The 4,664-nt window shown below is 40.0% G+C and overlaps 1 pseudogene; it reads left to right on the forward strand.

Annotated features, from left to right (window-relative positions):
• Positions 1-2,114: 2,114 nt before the first annotated feature.
• Positions 2,115-2,860, forward strand: LOC104667400 (annotated as a pseudogene).
• The last annotated feature ends 1,804 nt before the right edge of the window (positions 2,861-4,664 follow it).

Here is a 4,664-nt window from a genome sequence, read left to right on the forward strand (position 1 = left end):
CTAAAAATACAAAAATTAACTGGGTGTGGTGGCAGGTACCTGTAATCCCAGCTACTGGGGAGGTTGAGGCAGCAGAATTGCTTGAACCTGGGAAGCAGACACTGCAGTGAGCCGAGATTGCACCATTGCACTCCAGCCTGTGTGACAAGAGCAAAACTCCATCTCAAAAAATATAAATAAATAAAAATAAAAACACAAAAATTAGCCGGGCATGGTGGCACATGCCTGTAATCCCAGCTACTCGAGAGACTGAGGCAGGAGAATTGCTTGAACCCAGGAGGCAGGGGTTGCAGTAAGCCAACATTGTACCACCACTGCACTCCAGCCTGGGCAACAGAGTGAGTCTCCATCTCAAAAAATAATAATAATAATAACATCATATTTTGAGATCCAGCTAAGGCAAATAGGCAAGAAAAGGAAATAAACATATCTGTATTGAAAAGTAAAATAAAAATATTTTTATTCAGAGATGATAAGATCTTGTATATACAAAATACTAAGAAATACCACCCCCCCCCCCACACACACACAACAATTCAAACTCATAAACAAGTTTAGTAAGAGTGTGTATTGACACAAGGTCAATATATAAAAATCAGTTGTATTTCTAGACCCTATCAATGAACAATCCAAAAACGTGACTAAGTAAACACTTCCATTTATAATAGCATCAAAAAGAATAAAATACTTAAGAATAAATTTGGCTGGGAGCAGTGGCTCTTGCCTGTAATCCCAATCCGTTAGGAAGCTGAAGTGGGAGGATCACACGAGGCCAAGAGGTTGAGACTGGTCTGAGCAACACAGTGAGACCCTTTCTCTTCAAAAAATTTAAAAATTAATCAGGCACAGTGGCACATGCCTGTAGTCCTAGCTACTCAGGAGGCTGAGGAGAGAGGATCACTTGAGCCCATAGGAGTGAGCTCTGATGACACCACTGCACTCCAGCCTGAGCAACAGAGCCAGACCCTGCCTGAAAAAAACAAAAAACAAATAAACTTAACAAAAGAGAGGGGTAATGCTTGTACACTGAAAACTGCATAATGTCAATATAAAAAATTAAAGATGTAAAGATAAATGTAAAGATATCCTATGTCAATAGATGGACAGATTTAATATTGTTAAAACGGCACAAAAATTAGAATAAAATAAATGGCAATATTTTAATATTAATATTTTAAAATAGCATTAGAATGGCAACAAATTTATCTACTGATTTAATGTAATTTTTATCAAAATTCTGGCTGCCTTTTGTGCCAAAATTGACAAAGTGATCCTGAAATGTGTGTGAAAATGCAAGGGACCCAGAACAGCTAAAACAATCTTGAAAAAGAAGAACAAAGTTGGAGGACTCACACTTCAGTTTAAAACTTGCTACATGGCCGGGCGTGGTGGCTCAGGCCTATAATCCCAACACTTTGGGAGGCCAAGGCAGGTGGATCACCTGAGGCCAGGAGTTCACAACCAGACTGGCCAACATGGTGAAACCCCAGCTTTACTGAAAACACAAAAAATTAGCCGGGCATGGTGGTGGGCACCTGTAATCCTAGCTACTCAGGAGGTTGAGGCAGAAGAATCGCTTGAACCTGGGAGGCGGAGGTTGCAGTGAGCCAAGATCATGTCGTTGCACTCCAGCCTGGGCAACAAGAGCTAAACTCTGTCTCAAAAAATAAAAAAATTAAAAAACTTTATGAAGCTAATTAAGATAATGTGTTCTGTGGTAGAAGGGCAAAAGAGAAATACATACTTCTCAATGAAAGAAATTATATACATTGTAACATATAAAAAAATAAACTATATATAATATGGAATATATACAATTATTGTTATATATTAATATATTATATAATATATAATAGTACATATATAAAATACAATAATGTAAAATAGTGTATGTTATATATTAATAATATATAACAGTATATATTATACATATAATATAGTTAAAAGAAAAACTTCAGCCAATTTAAATTTAAAAGAGTTTAATTTAGCAATGAACAGTTTGTGAATCTGGCAGCCCTCAGAATCACAGCAGATTCAGAGAAACCTAGGGATGCCTCGTCCGGGGAAATTACCTACAGAAACCGGAAGTGAGGTACAGAAACAGCTGGGTCGAGATGGACGAGAACCTCATGCACATCAGCTATGAGGCTGGAATCCTGGAGAACCCCAAGAACCAAGCGCCTCCGGTCTCTACACAAAGACCCAGGACCCTGCCAAAGCCCCCAACACCCCTGACATTCTTGAGATTGAGTTCAAAAAAGGGGTCCCTGTGAAGGTGACCAACATCAAGGATGGCACCACCCGCCAGACCTCCTTGGAGCTCTTCATGTACCTGAACGAAGTTGCGGGCACGCACAGCATGGGCCATATTGCCATCGTGGAGAACTGCTTCATTGGAATGAAGTCCCAAGGTATCTATGAGACTCCAGCAGGCACCATTCCTTTCCACGCTCATTTAGACATGGAGGCCTTCACCATGGACCAGGAAGTGCACAAAATCAAACAAGGCCTGGGCTTAAAATTTGCTGAGCTGATGTACACTGGTTTCTGGCACAGCCCTGGGTGTGAACCTGTCCGCCACTGCATCGCCAAGTCCCAGAAGTGAGTGGAAGGGAAAGTGCAGGTGTCCATCCTCAAGGGCCAGGTGTACATCCTCGGCTGGGAGTCCCCACTGTCTCTCTACAATGAGGAGCTGATGAGCATGAATGTGCAGGGTGATTATGAGCCAATTGATGCCACCGGGTTCATCAACATCAATTCCCTCAGGCTGAAGGAATATCATAGTCTCCAGAGCAAGGTCACTGCCAAATAGACCCCTGTACAATGAGGAGCAGGGGTCTCCTCAATTTGCAGATCCCCCAAGTACAGGCGCTAATTGTGATAATTTGTAATTTTGACTTGTTCTCCTTGGCTGGCAGTGTGGTGGGGCTGCCAGGCCCCAGCTTTGTTCCTTGGTACCCTGAAGCCTGCAAACATCATCATTGAAGGGAAGGGTGGGGGGCAGCTGTGGTGGGAAACTATAAAATGACAATTAAGAGATTAAAAAAATAACAAAAAACAAAACTTAAAGCCTTAGTGCCACTCTCAGTTACCATCATTTTGAGTTTCCAGTCTCAGCATGTCATTCATAGGTTATATTGTCCTTATGGTTGCACATTTCTTTCAGCTCTTGTCATTCTAGTTGAAGAGAGACCATTTGACATTCTGCATGCAAACATTTAAAAATCTTTGAGAGAACACAGTGCACCAAGGAAACTACTATTTTGACCATTGGGAGGATAATACCAAGAGTTTGAAGTATGCTCCTTCCCCAAGGTCCCCATAAACCAAACCTCCTAAAATCAAATAGATCAAAGAATGAGCTACATGAAGAGTGTACTCGCTTAACTAAGTGGTCTTTTCATGAATCCTCTAAAACTGAATTTTTATAATCTACATTTAATGTATCTCTCCATAGGCCACAAGTGCCAGCAGCTGCACAGCTACTTTTCAGTTTAGCCAGTTCTATAATTTAACATAACTTTCACAAAAGAATTTAAAGTCTGTTGTGTAACTATAGCCTTTACAATAGAATCTGCTATAGAGCCTATCATGAGGGATACATTTCTAACCATTGCCTCTTTTATTCCAAACCATGGGAAAAGGGCCTAACAATTGATGCACTTCTAGAAGACTGAAGGCCTCCTGGCAATTTATCTTTAACCCATGATGTGGGATAAGAGGAGTGAATCAATGTTCTGTTTCTGACTGACCATGAGGCAAGGTATATACCATTAAAGTTTCTCACCAATATTGGGCCTTCATCTTTTATCTATCAAAGTATAAGTTTATCCATGTATACAGCTGGCTGCAAAATCCTTCACAAATGAAAGTATACACCATAAGTGCAAGTGCAAGCAACAGACCCCTTTTTCATTTCTGTTGTTAGTAGAGGCATAAACAAGGAAAAATATTCAAAGATAAGAGTCTCATGACAGTAGAAGTCTTGATCTATGATCTTAGGAAGAGCTGTTCACATCAAAGATGCCATTTTCTTCTGGGGAGACACCTCCTTGGTTAGCTTTACCTTAAGGATTCCAATGAGTGTACAGTTCCAAGAGTGTGGAGAGATCCTTCTCAGTTGTGATATTATGAAACCAAGGTTCAGGACCCCCAAATTTCGTTGCAATGTGGATGGCAAGGGCAGTCTTCCTCTTATGCTCTCAGAAGATCCAATCTTTGGGTTCTACATTGTGAAGGGGTTGACTGTCTCAGTGAACCATAAAAAGCTTCTTTTACCTGGTGAAAATACACTGTACCATAATAATCTACTGTTATAACATCAGCGCTCTTGCATGGGAGAGCTTTCATACAACTAGAAGACATGCATTAAAAATGATAATTGAATGAAATCCCATTATAAAATGTGTAAATGGCCCATCCAGTAACCAAATTAACCTTGATTGTTCTCCCAGGAATTTGGGTTTGACAAACCAAACATTAGTTAGAAATGATTTTAGCAATTTATAAATTGCCACACCAATATATTTAATTTGGATTATTTTGTCTTTTCCATGATGAGTCATGGAATGCAGAATACCAGTTATTTCTCCAAATTACATGCGAAGCACTAACTGATGGGTTATCATAGGTAATTTGACTTAGACCATGAATTTTGTTCAAAT

Source organism: Rhinopithecus roxellana, unplaced genomic scaffold (assembly GCF_007565055.1).
Source record: "Rhinopithecus roxellana isolate Shanxi Qingling unplaced genomic scaffold, ASM756505v1 contig2860, whole genome shotgun sequence".
NCBI classification, from domain to species: Eukaryota; Metazoa; Chordata; class Mammalia; order Primates; family Cercopithecidae; genus Rhinopithecus; species Rhinopithecus roxellana.